General features: G+C 39.5%; 1 protein-coding gene across 7 annotated transcripts in view; it reads right to left on the reverse strand.

The window, feature by feature from the left end:
* SEMA6A (semaphorin 6A) overlaps positions 1-18,870 on the reverse strand; it is a 161,766-nt gene that overhangs the window by 119,658 nt on the left and 23,238 nt on the right. Inside the window, exon 1 of one of the 7 annotated variants that reach the window (XM_074952992.1) lies at positions 2,096-2,241. The exons of the other annotated variants lie outside the window; for them this stretch is intronic. The gene's annotated coding sequence lies outside the window, so the exon portion shown is untranslated. Of the gene's footprint in view, positions 1-2,095; positions 2,242-18,870 lie in introns of those variants that run through there. 7 annotated transcript variants of the gene reach the window in all.

An 18,870-nucleotide genomic window follows, 5' to 3' on the forward strand; every position in this document is an offset into this window, starting at 1 on the left:
TCCGTGACTTCAGCCAGCATTGGCTGAGAGCTGCAGGGTCCCCTGCCTCCTGCCTGTGGCCCCAGGCGGTGGGAGCACCTCACTGCTCCCGGCAGCCCCAGGCGGCGGGGAGGCCCCCGCAGCTGGGAGCTGCCAGCAGAGGGGGACCCTGAAGTTCCAAGCCCCCATGGGTGGTGGGGACCCCTGAAGCTCCCAGCCCACCGGCAGTTGCCGAGGCTCCCCATTTTGTCATGGATATTTTTAGTAAAAGTCATGGACATGTCACAGGCGTCTGTGAATTTTTCATTATTTGCCGTGACATGTCCGTGACTTTTACTAAAAATATCCATGACAAAAACTTAGCCTTATTCATTATTATTCCTATGTATCTGTTATTTACTGGGCCCCAGCTGTGTGCTCAGCACTGTACGAGGGGATGTATTCCCTGCTCCCAGTGAGTTTATTTCATCTAGAATAGCCCAGTTTGGCAGCCATTCCCCATGTGGAACTCCCACTGACTACACTGAGAATTCTCTGTGGGAAGCCGTTGCAAAAGCAAGCACTAAATGATACAAACAATACAGTACAGACTCAGCTACATGGTGAAGTTAATTTGTTTTATGTGTACGTAATACTATTAGGTGGATTAATATTGCTAGGCCTCGTGGAAACACCTGTAAAGAAGGGTATGAAAAAGTTGTAGTGGTGAACTCTGGCTGCTCCTCTCTTCCATGCCACTGTTGCTAGGCTGGTCTGCTCCATAGCAATACAACTTCACATTGAACACAGTAACTCTTGGGACTTTGCGGGACAACTAATAAAATAACAGGAAAAGGAGTGCGGTCAAAGGGTCAAACAAAGGGAGCCTGATGGGGACACCGAGCAGAGAACCCCAGACAGCGCCCACTGCTCCTCGAAGGCGTCAAGGGAGTCAGTGGATGCCACCCAGAGGAACTCTGCCCGGATACGTGAATGGACGGAGGATCGGAAATAGGCCCCACAGTCACAGGAGTCTCCATCGGCCAACCTCCTCACCCTGGTTTTATAGATGGCCATTTTAGCCAGGGCCAGGAGGAGGTTGACCAGGAGGTCCCGTGGCTTTGTGGGGCCACGGATAGGGAGTGCATAGATAAGGAGGTGAGGGGAAAAGCGTAGCCATGCAAGGCAACAGCTGCTCATTCTGCCCCCTGCTGACTGGACAGTAGTCAGACTTCCTGCTTCCTAACAACAGGAAACAAAGGAGTGGGGTGTGCTAATGGAAAGCTCAAGATGATTCCTGCCCTGCTCTGGCAATCTTAGGCCCAGGAGTGAAATTCTGCCCTCAGACTTGTACAAGCATTTCCCATTGTAGTCAACAGACATTACATGGAAATATCTGAAGGTAGAATTTATTCTGAGGTGAGGGCAAAGAGAACCTGGAAAAGGAAGAGAGAAAAGAGAGACTGTGGTGGAGACAGGGAGGATAGCTGGAAAGCGGGTTGCGGGGGGGAGAAGGTCTGAGAATGGGAAACCTTGAAGGGAGGGGAGTATTGATAGCATTCCAGGGAATGAGGAAGGGACGTGTTTGGGGGACATGATCTAGAGTGAAAAAGAAGGGAGGAACGGAAGTAGGATGGATGAAGGAATGAAAGCTAGAGGGAAATCCCCAAAAGCAAATAGGTGGAAGAAGGATGATTCTGTGGGGTAGGAGGAGAATTGCAAAAAGGGCTAAAAGTGGAGATGATTTTAGAAAGAAGGAAATGAGATCATGGGCAGAGGCAGAAGAAAAGGAAAAGATAAATGAGGGTTCTCTGCGAAAAAGAACAAGAGAAAAGTGACCCAGCAGGAAAAGAGGGAAATAAAGAAGGAAAATAAGTAAAATCAGGAAAACAACGCCTTCCCCACAACTTTAAAGTTACTACTGTATATTTTATTCATTTTCATTCCAAGCCTGTATTTGGAGGTTGGCTGTCATGGATGTGATATATTATTTTGCTTTTCAAATCTCACCAACCCTTTTAATCTTACACAGGTGTAAGGATAAGAGCAAAGTATTTTGTGTATATTGACACCGTGTATATAATAGTGAGTGAATGAAGTTGACGCCTAGTGGCTGGTCTACAGAGAGGACACTGACCCTCTCTCTCTTGCTAGCAGAAGCAGAGGTTCTCAAACTGTAGCATGTAGACTGTAGCATGTAGGCTGAGGGGCACTTCCTTAACATTCTGTGGATATTTGGCTGGTCACTTGCTGCTGGCTCGTCCTCTCTTTTCCCGCTGCTAAATCACAAAAAAAGACAGCCAGAATACATTACATACTTCTTTACTCTCACATTTCTACATCAGCAATTACCCAAGTTCCTCAGGGATGTATTTTGATTACATATGAGAGGAGAGGTAGCCTTCAGTTCATGAATGGTAAAAGCGGGTGGTCCTTGGAACAATCACTGTATTCATATGTGGGTTCAAACTGAAAAAGTTTGAGAACTGCCATGCTTAAAGAATTCTCTAGCTGCGTGGTTTTAGAGGCAAAGGACTTGGATGCTAGTCCCAGCACCCTAGATGGGTTCATGTGTGCACATGGACTTGTTACAGAAGCACCAAAAAAAATTCTTCCTTATGAACACAAGTACAAATAAAACAGTGCCTGGAAAGAAGAGGATTAAGCAGTGGCCCACAAGGAGAGAGAAAGGCTTCCAAGTATCGGGGCAACATGAAAGAAGGAGGAAGATGAGAGTGGGATAAGGATATAAATAAGAGTTTGGGGAGAAGCCTAGGGAGCAGTAGTGGGATCAGGAAGAAGAAATGAGAGAAAGTAGGAAGTTGCACACAAACCCTGATACACATTAGCTTAATTTTAATAGATTGTGGGAATCCTTGTTGTGAAATTTAAATAAAATGGACTTCCATTTTATACAGCTACAAAGATAAACATGCATCCCCATGTTTCTACCATAAATCCATTATGTTCAAGAGGTTTTAAAATTGTAAGTCAGCTCTTCCAAATGCAATGGACAGCAATCCCAGATATCAATTCAGTTAAGAAAAAACACCACAAAAAACAAATAACCCAGAATCTGTTAAACTCTTTTTTGGACTCTGATATTGTATTTTTAAAGGGGTTTAGACCCTTGGTACACAGATCCTAAGAAAAGGAAAGGACAGTTTAATTTTAAAAAATAGAAACGCTTATAAACTTATAGGACCCAGTTCAACTTCACATTAGAGTCAATGGAAAGATTCTCATTGAATTTAGGAGCTAGATCAGTAACACACACAAAGTTTGGGCATTTTCTGGGGAAAAAAAAATCAGACAAAACACAACTATTTAAGTTTGAAAAATATCTCCTGAGCATGTAAAATAGTTCTTTGAACTTGGTTTAGAGCACACACTAGAATCCATTAGTTCTCATGTTATGCAACACTGTCATGATTGTTAGAGTGAAGACATTGATTTTTCCACGGCTTTTTACTAAAATGCCATTTTATTTTATTGGGGTTGCTTTTACTGCACAAACTTTTAGCGTTCTATGTAGTGAAAAGGTCAGGGCTTTAGATGCTACCACAGCATCAGTTGTACGTTGCCACACCTTCAAACGACTGGCCTGATCCTGCAAACCTGCCATTGAATTTAATGAAGTGAATGGGAGGGTAGCCAGCTAGAGGATGGCAACATGGAGCCCTATGAAATCAGTATTCTGTACTAACTAGTTTGTGTCTTGTTATAGACTATATTGTGCACTGTGAATCATCATACACAAATTCAACCCCGCACTATCCTGTGACAGGAAACGCTCCATTCATGTATGGGAAAAAGTTTCTGCTAAAAAAAATGTGGCTATTTGCATTAGTGAGACAAGAAGTATTTGGGCCACGGACTGCAGTGAGAATCCCCTCCCCCTCCCCGCCCCCACACCACCAAAAGTAGGATGTAGTCTATCAGCTATATGAGGCTGAAGTGATCTCTGTATTTCCTGCGTTCGTCGGTTTAAATCAGCCCCTCAGTGTTATTTTAACACAGTTGTTTGTATTTAATTTTAATTAGGAACAGTTGAATCTCCTGTTAACTTGTAAGCAAACAAAGAGACCTCTCCACAAGCACTGGGATTCCTGCTTGGCTGACTTTAAATAGATGAGACTGACCAGATATTGACTGTCGGTTTAGTGAAGAAAGGGACATTGTCCCAGGAATTCACACTCATGGGAACTCAGTCAACACAATGATGTATTGCAAACTCTGAGTGGACTATGACCAATCAAAATCTCACTGTAAGTTTTGGTGAGGTGGGTTTAAAACACAAACTGTGACTGCCAACGGGTTGAGAAGACGTCACTGTGAAAAAATCTTGGCGCAAATGCTGGCAAACAAGCAAAAAAGTGTAACTTATTTCCAAAGATTTTAGGGTGGTGAAAAAAAGAAAAGAAAAAGCCTGAACCTTCCAGAGAGTGAACTGGCAGAATCCCAATTCCAGCTCCTCCTGAAAAGCTCAGTGTGCGAGTGTTTCCTTCAGGTACGACATTGTCGACAGCAAGATGTTCTCAGCGGTAAAATAACAGCTTCACAATACTAGCAGCAACTGAATGGTTGAACAGCTTTTTTTATACAGGCATAGTGTGATAAAATCCTGGTGTTCTTTTGTGCATCACAAAGCCTGTACTTTGCTGACTCCAAGTTCAAATCTCACGGGCTATTAGAAGAAGGACAATGCATTAACATGCGTGAGAAAAAGGAATATGCTTTATTCTGGAAGCCAGACCTCTGCTAAGAGCAGCGTTACATCCTAAATACCAAGCCAGGAGCAGCTTTTATGTCAATTATAAGGCAGTTATTTTGGCATACAGTGATCAAACACTCTATCACAGTGCCACTCATGCCCATTGCACACAGTGAGGTAAAAATGGAGCGTTTTCCTCTGAATGGTTCTGTTTTCCAGCAGAGGTAAGAATAAAGGACACAACGCTGTCATTATATGTTAGCCCTGTGGCAGATGAAAAAAAGGTTGGATTCCTCCTCCCCACAAAAAACCTAGTTCCTTCCCCCCCAAAATAAATCATAGTCATAGAAATTAGAGATGGAAAATTCCTTTTAGATCACTGAGTCCATCCCTGTGCTGATGCTGATTAGAGGGTATTAACTACTGACATAAATTCACCAAACTGTAAATATTTATTACGGGCTCCTGATTATCTGATTTTAACTGAAATAATAATACAAGAAACAGCATAAGAAGACATCAAGAGGACAATGTGCCAAAAGGCAGGGCAGGGCCGTTGATAGTGGCAACCTAAATGGAACAAATTCTAAGGAACTGAAATACATGAGTTCCTGATTTTACCTTTTCTCAAGTATCTCTGCCTTCATTTCCCCATCTGTTCTTAATGCACTTTTTTTTTTTGTTTTCTCTTAAGTGTTTCAAGTCTATGTATTCCTGGTGACAGATGTCCAGTAGTCCTACAGATTGAGCCTTCTATTCCTCCAAAGACCAGTACAGTATGGATAGTTTATTTATCATTTTCACTCCATTGTCTTCCAGGAAAAGTGTAGACTAGCCACTCCTTGCTCCCCTTCCCAGCTCTTCCACTGACTTTCCTTATGACCTTGTGCCTCAGTTTATCCATCTGCAAAATCTGTATAGTGATAGCTACCTCACAGTGGTGTTAGGGGCTTAATTAATGTCTGTAATGCACTTTAAGATCCTCAAATAAAAGACGCAATACGGTACATGATAATATTATTCCTTGGCAGTTCCCCCTTTTCCAGTTGGCACAGTTCCCTCTTTTCCCTGGTTCATTTTTAATCTCTCTCAGTCCTGGGGCTACATCTTATTGCTTTGTCTCTAAATTCAGGCCAGAAACCCTTGGCAAATATAATTTCCACTAGCAAAGTTAAGTCAATGTCAGAGTTTTCTGTGTAAACTATAGGAATTAAAACAAGTCATACTGACAGTGACATATAATTTAGTTCTCTTATCCCTGATGCAGTGGTTCTTTATAGAGATCTCTAAAAGAAGGCAAAGTAGCTGAAGGTCAACAACTGGATTTGTTCCCTACATACTCGAGGCTGAATATCCTTATGAACATTTAGGCACATTATTCTGTGAGAGAAAAAGTCCAGTCTTTGTCGAATGCTTGAGTTACATGCTGGCTTTGCTGAGGGAAACTACTGACTGGCAATAATCAATTCGTAGTCTAAAAATTCTGATTTTGTAGAAATGAAATTAATGCCACAATTGTTCTTTCCATTAGTTTTTGGAAACTAAAATGATTAATTTAAGGAAGAAAAGAAAAGATACTTTTAAACTGTACAATGATTTCTCACCGCTAAAGGTGATGATGGTTCACAGACTTTGAATGGAAAATTATATAATAATAATATAATTGCACATAACTCTGCTAGAAACTCAGGAATACCATGGACAGAGCAAAGGATTAATTACTACATACTGCTGCTAATAGTCCACCCACACAACTTTTGTCTGTCGATACTGAGCTCACATTATTTTCATTATTGTTCAAATGCTAATTCCAGAGCACACATTAATAATTCCAGTGTGCTTAGTCGTATCTTACACATGAATGGATATTCAGGGCAGGAGCAAACCCTAAATTCTGCAAGCCTTAAAGAAAAATTGATCCATGAAGATGTGAAGTCTCATGTTCTAATATATTACATCTTAATTTGCATCTTTGCTTTCTTGCATTAATCTTCACCTCTACATTAGTCCCATCTTCTTTCAGTGAGTTATGTCACTGCAGCCAGGTCTTATAAAACACAGTTCTATTTAAAAAGGGAAATAACAATTAAAGATGCACAACTGGCTCTTCTTAAGACTCAGAGCACTACAGAACATGCTGAAGGAATGCTAATCAGAAATTCAGATGTACTGAAGACAATCTCCAGCTTCACAAACATTTGCTTTGTGGTGCTATTTGCTCTTAGTAGCCAACAAACCAAAATACTTGTCTTATTTACACCAACGTGAAGTTTATCATACTAGTACTGGTAAAGAATACCATACATGTAATGTTGAGGGTCTTACATGAAGTTTAGCAGATTGAGGTACGCTTTGCAGAAAAATTCCAGACAACGTTCAATTTAAAGAAAAGATTCTGATCTTAGTTACACCAGGTTTACTCGTACTCAATGACAGAATTGCTGATTGGCTTCAATGGAGTTACTCTTGATTTACAGCAGTGTCAGAGCAGAATGAGGCACAATATTCTTTTTACAAAAATGGAGTTGGTTGCTGCACAGATCATGTAATACTCTAAGGCTATAATTAGAAATTACACACTGTTAGCCTTTGAAGTCTTTAATAATATGTTTGTCTAATTCAAAGGTGTGGGCCATTCTCACTGAAATAGCTTCCAAAGAGTAATCAGCATTTGTCTTCCTGTCCATCGCATTTCTGCTTCTTTTCCATTTTTTCTCTTTAGATATAAGCATACACTGAAAAGCCCAGTTTATAAATGCCCAGGAAGGATGCATAGTTTAAAATGTAAAGACACTTTCTAAGAATCACAACATTAAAATAGGGGCATTTCCCCATTTTATGGAATTTCCAGAGTAGATGGATTTTCACTTTCATTCCTTTGTTTTTGATCTTTATACTATGCTACTTAAAAGGTTTATAGTAACCACAGACACAAGACACTCCACCCTTTTCTCTTTCACATTTGTTGTCTCTGCTTGTAATTAATGATCGGCATGTTAAAACAAGCTAATAAACATGAGCTTCCGTAAGTTAAGATGTTGTGAATGGAGATCAGTTTGTATGTAGGCAGCATTTCTTGTGGCTGAAGATCAAAAAAAGTTTTGTAGACAAAACAAGAGGGGAGACGTACTTCTCTATCTTTTACTGAAATGTCTTCTAAATTGTCCTCGTTCAAAGGCAACGGAGGTGATGACAGTTTTGACTAAGTGCCAGCTGCAACTAGAACACCTTTAAATGTAAAAGGACCTGTGTTGGGTTTTGTTTTACTTGGCCAGAGCCCATCAACTGGTTCTCAGATTCATTCCTTCTTAATGTATAGAAAAAACGTCCAGTCTTTGGGGATATGGAATGAAACACCCATATAATCTGTAGAAAAACTGAACATGATACAAGAAAGGTGATCTCTGTTTTCCCATTTCTTTACCTCTTTTCTCCCCTTTTTTTCTCTCTCTCCTTTTTGAGAGATTACTTTCAATCAAAGGATTACACTTCCCCCTGGTTCTTAACTAAACTCAACAGGATACATTTCCAGCTATTTGCCCACTAAAGTCACTACAAAAATGTTATAACTATTATGCAGACTTTCCAACCTGACGACCACTACATAATGTCCTTGCAGATAAACACATCTAGTCTAGTCAATATTATCTTTCCAGAATTCCAGCTTTCTGAAAAGAGAATCTGGAGTTAACTTGTGGCCCATGGAAGTCAATGGGAATTTTGCCATTGACTTCAATGCAGCTAGGATTTCATCCCTGAACTCCGAGGGCCCTATTCTGCTCCTATTTAAATCAGCAGGGAAACTACCTTTTTTTTAAAGATGAACACTGTATTTAGATGCATTTGACAGATAATTTTTCCACCTCTTTTGGACACAGGTTCATTATCTGATAGTTGCAACTAAACAAAAAGGTTTTAAAAAATGATGTTCAATGCAGTTATTCATTTACAGGACACACATCTGCGGTCCACTGATTCTCTATAATATCCATTCCAAAGCACACTAAAACTAGCACTTTGCACAGCCCCAGTTACAGTAATGAATAAAAATGATTTAATTTTCACGAAGAGCTTTGATAGCAATGACTTGATTTGTATTAGCAGGGGATTCATGTTGATCAAGGTATTATCAACAATACATAAAAGCAGACTCGAGTCTCCTTTAATATAACACTAAATTGCTGAATGTACTTAGGGATGGCTGCATTTGTTTGGGGACAAGTAACTATCTCAGCCTATACATTGAATGAAATCTGAATCTTTCTAAAGATTTGGATAAATAATTTCTGATGTCACTTATGGACCCCCTGGTTACTAGGATAATATCAGTCTCTATCATATGGGACTCAGCAGGTATAGAAGTCTCTGCTGGGTTGACTGCTATCTCCAGATCACAGGTAATCCAGGGTTTCCTCAGGAATGCAGTGTGCGGTGCTGCTGGATGCCTATGAATTGGGAAAGCCCTGAAATGCAAGTGACTTGAAGACCAGACCTGCTGAGATGTTGCTAGGGATTTGGGGCAATAATAAAGATAAGAAAATAAGACTGGGGACTAGGGAGACAAAAAATGGAAGAAAGAAAGAAAAATATGGAAGAAAAGGCATAATCAGAATCAAGTTGTAGGGCTGGGAGAATCATTAAGAGAGTTGATGCATGCAAAAGGAGGGGAGGAGAAAGAATCTGGATCTGGATAGTGTAATTTGGGAGAAAGGAAGGATCAGGTTGAGTTGGGAAGAATGATAGGGACTTGTCTACATGAAGACACTCGGGAAAGTTGTCACTTTATCTAAATATATGAATTTAAAGTATATTAGTTGAAGTACATTAAACTTCCAAAGTGAATTAAGCTAAAGCAAACTAAGGCCACTTTGCTTCTGAATTAGAGTGTCCACACAGGGCTTTAATGAGTTTTAAAAACTGCAATTGAAATTCACACCTTTAGTTAACTCTGCTTAACTTTCCTGAGCATTCCCTGATAGACATGTCCTAGGATAAGATGTGGAGAAAGGTGGAAGGTTCAGATGACATTAAGATCTATGAGGATTTCTGGTTTATAAAAGCTTGATCTTTGAGATTTGACCTTCACTATTTATAGCCAGTTTTTCCACAGCGGTATACGTAGGATTTAACATTTAGAGTTGCTTGTGGGGTCTTAAATGATTCTCCTGAGTGCACAGCAAGGTATTACCCAACTCAGTCCCTCACAGAAATTTTCCATGTAAAGCACGACATGCAGTTTGATGCATTTAATCAGTTGAATACCCCATGCATCACTATTGGAAATACTGTAAGTAGAAATGTATTTCAAACAAAAGCACAGCACGTTCTGCCCTTGCTGCTCCTGTTATTTAATAATTATCAAGGCTGCAGCTAAGATAGCAGAACTTTGCCATGAACTGACCTATTCCTTCTCATGCAAACATGTTTCCCTATTCACCTTGTCGCTTGATCACGAGGGTGATTTACAGACTACTGTTTTACAGTCAGCCATATAATATGACACATCTACATATGCAAGCTGTTTGCTCCCCTTGTTCATTTCATACAAAGGCATTCTGTATTTGTCTTCAACTATAAACTACAGTCAGTCACTGAATAAATAAAATAAAGGCCCTTTCCCAAGTAAGTGTTGTTGAATACTGTGATAAGGATAAAACTATTCCAAACAACAGTCTAATCTAGGGTAATTCTTCCTAGCAAATCCAGTCAGTAAAATCTACAGTCTCTGTTTACCCTGATAGAATATGGCTCCAGTCATATCAGCTAAGAATTCTATCCTCTATAGTGCAGGTGTTGCATTCCATAAGGCATGCAAAATGTTGAGGTCTAGTTTAATTAGTTTTCTGACAAAGTTTGGCAGTTTTATATGTTTAAAGTATGACTAACAAAAATATAATCATGTTCTACAATTAAAAGGAGTTGCTAGGCTAAACAAAGAAACATTTCTAAGCCCCTCCTTGTTTTATGACAAAGAGCTGCGGTGTCATATTCTTTGTGTTTTCATTCTTTGTGGGTGTTTTTTGGACTTTGTAAATACCATAGTTTTTCAAACAAATAACACGAAATGGTTTTCTGGCTCTCATTCTGCAGCATCTTATTTGCTCCATTCCCCCAGTGCAAAACTGACATAAGCCTATCAGATCCAACCACTTGAGGATGCCCTTTGGTAAGGGTGGGAGGGATAGCTCAGTGGTTTGAGCGCTGGCCTGATAAACTGAGGGTTGTGAGTTCAATCCTTGAGGGGGCCATTTAGGGACCTGGGGCAAAAATTGTGTCCCCCTTTGAGCAGGGGGTTGGACTAGATGACCTTCTGAGGTCCCTGCCAACCCTGATATTCTATGAAGGGGATTTTCTGCTGGCATAGATCTGATACAGCCATGCTGCACTATTGCCCTCCAAGCCATCAACATAAGGGAAGTGGCCAGAAGAAAGAGAATATAACCAAAGTGCCTTTTTGCTCTGTTGATTTCCACCTACTGAGATGGCCCCTTGGATCACCAGGCACCTGACAGAACTTCCCCATGAGCTGTGCTCTACTATGTACTCTTCGTCACAGCCCAGAATAAGACACTCTATGTAAAAGTGATGACTAATCTATAAGCTCAGTACATAATGTGTATATGTCCTGAAATTATCACTTATTTTACAGACCATTAAAGTCAAGGGGAGCTTTTCTTGAATACAGAATATATGGTCAGGGTCTATGAATTTTTCTTTCAAAACATGAAAATTACAGTATTGTAGTTCCTCTAAAGCACAGAATTCCCATGAGCAGAACATTAAAAATGTGGAAGAAGTAAGTGAATAATACTTTGTAACCTCCAGGAAATCCAACAGGAACTTCACTGCTACTAATTGATTTTATGTGGAAGGTGCTAAGATACTATAACAGGCAGAGTAGTCTAAAACTCCTTAGAACCTTCTAATGAATAATAGATCAAGCACACAATGTTCACCTTAACATATCATTTCTCTTTCTGAATTAGTTTTATTTCTTTCACAAACTTTTTTATGCTGCTTATTGGTTCTCATCTGAATTGCAAATGGGGTTTTCTATCTATAAGTACTCGATAAATATTCTCTTGGTCTTTTGGCTAAAAACAAATGTCATGTCAGTTTAACATCTGGTGTTTGCTCTGCCTGCAGACTATATCCTGTTTTTGTAGGGGATGTGCTCAATAATCTAGTATGTCTTCTTCATCCTTAACTTTCAGGAGTCTATTTGATTCATTTATCACTAGAGCTGAGCAGATCCTGCAATATATACCTATGAATTTTTAAATAAACCCTCTTACTGTTTTCATGTCCCTGTTTTGCTTGTTCCTGTAGATACTCCAATAAATTAGTTTATTGGCAACTTTCAGCAGAAACAGTGAATATTAAATGCTATTGGAGAAATATTCCTGCCATGGGAAATTATGCAGGTTTCATGAATAATGCTGAAAGGGATGCTTGCTAAAGTAAATCATCATGTATCTTCTACTCTAGCTTTGGAACGACCACAAGTAGCGATTGAGAATGTTCTCCTTTTGTTTATCTTATCCTTCTGTAGCTGCTGTAACACAGAAGCTAGCTCCTGCAGCTACAGGTTATTTTTGTCAACTACAGAACCCAGATATCCAGCCATGGAATACATTTTTAACAGAGATATTGGACCTCTTCCCTGCTTTTTGGCACATTCCTCCATTGTGGGTGTAGCTGGTGACTATGAAACTGCGCCTGGCCAATTTAGGATGACCTTGCCCACTTGAACATTGGGATTTTTTTTTCTGTTTCAAGCCTTGATTAAAGGGATTTAATTCCTGTTTTTAAACAAAATTGGTGTGCCAATCCAATACCGATCATTAGATTCAGGTGCTGAAGCTTTGGGGGTTAATAAAATAGCTTTCACTGCACATGGCATTTTTTTTTAATAAAATCTCACTGGTCATGAAAGGGTAAACTTTCTGTGTAAAGCTCAAGTTCAACATACTTGTGCATCATATTCACATACAATGCTGAACACCTATCCCCTGAGAGTCACCTTTATCTGGATTTGTATCGCACACTAGACTATTATTGATACAGTTCTAAAATTATTCTCATCTTTCTCTCATACAAAAATATATACATTTTCAGCCTGTGAAAATTTAAGACTTAAATGCTATTTTTTTAACTGTACATATTAAGAACTATCAGTCTGCCTGGCTGTTTCTCCCACGCTAATGTTTCTTCTGTATTAATCACCATGTGCCAGATTCTGCCATACTTACTCATGCTGACTAGTCCCTTATTGTGTGAGAAATCCCATTTAAACCATGTTGTATATCCAACAATTGAGTAACAAACAATCCATCCTCAAACCAATGCAATCCTGAAACCCACAGGAATAGCATTAGTTTCACAAACTGCTTTACTGTGGTGCATTATCTTGTTTACACTATGGTGACTGACAATGAGTGAATGATGTAACCACTTAGCAAACCTTCATTTCTTTATTACTCAAGGTATCTTTTGTGCTAAGTGACAGGTGACAAAAATAAATATTGTTTGCAAACGGAATGACCCAGAGGAACAGTTGTCAGGAAATGCAATGTACCCATTTTACATTTTTTAAGCAATGTTTTTATAGTTCCATTGTTCCTAACTCTTGCCATTTTATTAGGAGTCACATGATATTTGGTGTTTCTCTTAAAGCTTCAGCTTCTGGAATCATGTAATTATATGAGAATATAAATCTCTTTTTAAAAAAAACCTCCTATGTTCTAGCCTGTATAGTTAAGGAGAAAAGACTGAAAATGTGAATGTCAAAGACACAAAAAACAGAAGGTAATAAAAAGATCTCAACATTAAGTATTTTTAAAAATCTCATGATTTAGAAGTCAACCTCCTTATGGGTTTTGGAGTCTTGACTCATGATTTTTAAATAGGCAATACTATATTTATTTGGAATTCTGAGGAACTCAAAAAGCTAAAAACTTTCCTGAAAACTATTGTCTTGTTTTAATTTTAACCAGACATAGGTTATGCAGTGACACATTTTAGTGCCTCTTGTGAGACCTGCATTTGGGAATGGACTCTGCTAATGAAAACTTGGTGTGTTGCAATGTTATTCTTCATAATCTTTCTGGGAAAATGGCAAGGGGATCTGGTTGCTTTTGTTATGTACCTTCCATGTCAGCTAATCCATTAAGGGCCCAATCCTGAAGTCCTTATGCATGTGCGACACATACAGACGATGGTTTCAGAGTGGTAGCCGTGTTAGTCTGTATCAGCAAAAAGAACGAGGAGTACTTGTGGCACCTTAGAGACTAACAAATTTATTTGAGTATAAGCTTTTGTGGGCTAAAGCCCACTTCATCAGATGCATGCAATGGAAGATTTGAGATTTTGAGATGCATGTGAGATTTGCGTAAAAAGAACTGTGGGATCTGGCTCAAGTTGATACCAACGTTACTTACCCTGTGGGCTGAAAGTAAAGACCTAGTGACCTGATCTGCAGAGGGAGGGAGCCCTTGCAGCTGTCATTGCTGGGTATCCAGCAAGTCTGGAAGTCAGACTAAACGACTTTCTTAACAGCTGCAAAAAATGAATGAGGAAGATAAAACATGAAGCCAAAACTCTGGAGAAAAAAATCCCTTCATTTGTAATAAACGGAAAATTGTCATGTGAATTTGTAATAAGACATTCATTTTAATAATATTAGCCATTATTATTAAATAAATGAATAAACTGCACTTTTACAGCATCTTCCACAATCGTTAATTAATTTAACATTGCAATACACCCGCCAGATAAATTTAACCTATCCCCATTTTACAGATGGGGGAAACTAAGAGAGAAAAAGGTTTAGTGACTTCCCCAAGGTCATATAAAAGTCTGAATCTGAGTGGGGATTAGAATGAAAATAGTTTAACTTCACAGCCTGTGTTTTGACTATGAGGCCATCCGTCCTTTCTCTCACATGCAACATGTAAATAGGTCTCTGGTAATTAAGTCAAATACCTCTTCTATATAATCCATACAAAGAGAGATTATCTATCCATATTTCCATTTTACTTTACAAGGCCTGTACCAGTTCTGGTACATACTGAATGTTAATGAGCTACTGAGCAGTACTCTGAAAGATCATATTGTATAACACGCATCCATCCTTTATTAACACATTTCTTGCATATATTTTCAGAGGCCTGCAGATTTCTGTCACCCGCTTAATGCAATCTACTCCCAATGCCAATTCCCTAAACCTGTGATTCTCTCATACAAGAGACAAAACCATAAGTAACACTTGTTTTCCATGGTGAGTGAAACTGAACTTCACTTTTAGACTGAAGGTCTGCTACAAATTTTACAATGTCAGCAATGTTTATATGGATTGCAAAAAAGGTTACAGAAAGAATTATCTCAAATGTTACTTGATACTGGCAGAGCTTCAGTGCTCCAGTTCTGGGGTTTGAAATCAGCACTATGAAATAACCTAGCAAATTTGCTAATGCTAACAATATTTTGCTGTACAGAAGCTCTCTGATAGCGGTATTCTGTTACCAGGGTGGCTCCATAGTTCTCTCATCCTTTACCTCCACTGGTTGTGTGAGTCTGAGAAGTGCTGCAGAAAGCCGGAATATCATTTCTATCATTTGAATCAGCATTCAAAACCTCCTCTATTTCTTATTAAAAAATCTGTTCTACATAATATTTCAAAATAAGACAGTAGCAGCGAAAGGGTGTGGGACTATGGTGTGAAATGAAGGCTTTGTCCATGCTATTGTTGAAAACTGTGAGCAATAACAATGGTAAAGCACACTTAGCACTTGGAACTATTTTTGTATCCCTTCGTTAGCATCTGAGCCTACTGTTTCAGCTACTTAGCATCCAAGTTTACAGAAATCCGAAGGGGGAAAATTATGAACAAGACAACAATGGAAACCTCAGAATGACCCAAATTAGCTTTTCTCTACATCATAATGTCAACATTTTAAATTCTGGTACCTAAAAATGTCCCTAGAAGAAAGTGCCTTGTGGTTTGGTTGGCAGTATACAGATCTCCTTTTTCCAATAGTTTAGAGATATGGGGTTTGATACTCAGCGGTATGCTTCTCTAACCCTGAAGATAGGTCAGAAGATATCAACCCCTAAACCTCTCACTGTGGGCAGGACTGAATAATGTCCTTGACCTTGGGCAAAGTGTAGTTTCGGGCACATAATTCTTCATTTCCTGGGCAAAAGAGGGCAGCTGTTTGAAGATGCTTCTAAGTTTGCAATGTTGTAAGTAATCCCAGGAGGGATATATTCGTGGGCAAAATGCCGGTGAGGTGGCCAAAGGTACATAACAAATGCTATTTAATGTGTGGCTCTGCCATTCATCACATGGACACCACATATAGGTGGCATATATAGAAATTTTGGAAAATTTCAAACAAATATGTTTGTTTCCCTATTTTTATCTGTATCATAATGTTGATCTAACTGTATTTTTTACATTTCTAACTTTGTGGTGTCAAAATGAATGAATAATTTAATAACGTTTTATTTCAATGTTAACAAATGTTAAGACACACACAAAAAATGCTTATCAAAACTCTTCCCCCAAGACCACCCTGAAACTCCAAACAAGACCGAAAAGCTACACTAAGAATAAGTATCAGAGACACTGCCATCTTTGTCTCTTCATCTCATTAGTATACAAGATCATTAGTATACAAATGATATAGTACATGGTGCCTGTATTCCCTGATAATATTAGGGACCAAATTTTCAGAGAAGTAGATTACAATCACACTTGCAGAAAACAGTACAGTACTGTCAGCAGTAGCAATAAATGAGAAAAATAGAGACATAGGGAAGCCTGTTGTCCTAATGAAGTGAAAATTCTACAACACATTGTGCTATAAAATGAGATTTGGCTTCTTACTGGAAGAATAAAACAATGGATTCAATAGCACACAGCACTACCGATTGAGTATGTTCTGGCTCCTTTAATCAGGGCTACTTCCCATGCAGAGAGGGGGATGGGTAGGAGGGAGGGAAGACAATCAAGGTCCTTACATTCTGAATGCTGTCACGTTCCATGGAGCAATGCACCATGAATAAACCAATTCAAACATGGGTCATAAACAAATACTACCATGAGAAAATATGTATGGTATACATATATGTGTAACTTAATTTATAATGTAGCTATGACAGGTTTCTGGTGAGTTAAAACAGTTTGGCACAAAATAGCATCATTTATAATAAAGCCAGGTTTTAGCACTTGTTCTCAAAACACACAGGCAACCAATACTAAAAACATTCACAAAGCGCTCCAGGAACTGAAAAGACAGTTTGTCTGTTTGAACCAAAGACAGTTAATTGCAGCCTATCCAAGTAGGAGCAAGTCCATCTAATTATTAATGGGACATTGTCAAGCACGTTTAGCTTTGAAAAGCTCAGTATAAAATAATTTAGGACTTTTTCAAATCTGTCCTTTTAAAAAAAAACCAAAATATTTGAAAAAAATCACAGCTGTTACTAATGAATTACATTCAAAAGAATAACACGAACAAGCTCCTCTAGCGAGGTTCATAATCAAGGTAGGGATTAATCATTTTTATAAAGCACTCATTTGAAAAGTCCAGTACTTCTGTATTTTGAATTGGTCAGGGAAAATTTCCATTGCAGTTTGGGTTTTGGAAATTCACTGCAATATATTCTTTACTATAAGCAGGTTCTTTAAGCCTTATGAAAAATGCCAGCTTGATAGTCCCCAGCCCACCACAGAAGAGGTAGAGCATGGACTACAGCAATGCAAGCCCTGCCAAATGCTGCAACCTTGGTCTGACCCTCCATGGATGAGTGGGTAGTTCAGCAAGGATCAACATGTTTTCTTTGTTATAACTGCTGCAGGATCAAAGCTTGGAAAAGCCTCCTTCCACCTATTGTAGATTTAAGGTTAAAACAGAGTTTCCATTAGAGGCCCCAAATTGATCCCTTTCCATAAAATCCATTAAAAGGGTCTGAAAGGCGGTGCTTGATAGATTAGGGATGAGGTCAAAGCAGAAATTTTCATAGAATCATAGAATCATAGAATATCAGGGTTGGAAGGGACCCCAGAAGGTCATCTAGTCCAACCCCCTGCTCGAAGCAGGACCAATTCCCAGTTAAATCATCCCAGCCAGGGCTTTGTCAAGCCTGACCTTAAAAACCTCTAAGGAAGGAGATTCTACCACCTCCCGAGGTAACGCATTCCAGTGTTTCACCACCCTCTTAGTGAAAAAGTTTTTCCTAATATCCAATCTAAACCTCCCCCATTGCAACTTGAGACCATTACTCCTCGTTCTGTCATCTGCTACCATTGAGAACAGTCTAGAGCCATCCTCTTTGGAACCCCCTTTCAGGTAGTTGAAAGCAGCTATCAAATCCCCCCTCATTCTTCTCTTCCGCAGACTAAACAATCCCAGCTCCCTCAGCCTCTCTTCATAAGTCATGTGCTCTAGACCCCTAATCATTTTTGTTGCCCTTCGCTGGACTCTCTCCAATTTATCCACATCCTTCTTGTAGTGTGGGGCCCAAAACTGGACACAGTACTCCAGATGAGGCCTCACCAGTGTCGAATAGAGGGGAACGATCACATCCCTCGATCTGCTCGCTATGCCCCTACTTATACATCCCAAAATGCCATTGGCCTTCTTGGCAACAAGGGCACACTGTTGACTCATATCCAGCTTCTTGTCCACTGTCACCCCTAGGTCCTTTTCCTCAGAACTGCTGCCTAGCCATTCGGTCCCTAGTCTGTAGCGGTGCATTGGATTCTTCCATCCTAAGTGCAGGACCCTGCACTTATCCTTATTGAACCTCATCAGATTTCTTTTGGCCCAATCCTCCAATTTGTCTAGGTCCTTCTGTATCCTATCCCTCCCCTCCAGCGTATCTACCACTCCTCCCAGTTTAGTATCATCTGCAAATTTGCTGAGAGTGCAATCCACACCATCCTCCAGATCATTTATGAAGATATTGAACAAAACCGGCCCCAGGACCGACCCCTGGGGCACTCCACTTGACACCGGCTGCCAACTAGACATGGAGCCATTGATCACTACCCGTTGAGCCCGACAATCTAGCCAGCTTTCTACCCACCTTATAGTGCATTCATCTAGCCCATACTTCCTTAACTTGCTGACAAGAATACTGTCAAGATCCAAAGCTTGAAGTGAATTGGCTTCCTAATTTTGGACACCCTA

Source organism: Natator depressus, chromosome 5, assembly GCF_965152275.1.
Source record: "Natator depressus isolate rNatDep1 chromosome 5, rNatDep2.hap1, whole genome shotgun sequence".
NCBI classification, from domain to species: Eukaryota; Metazoa; Chordata; order Testudines; family Cheloniidae; genus Natator; species Natator depressus.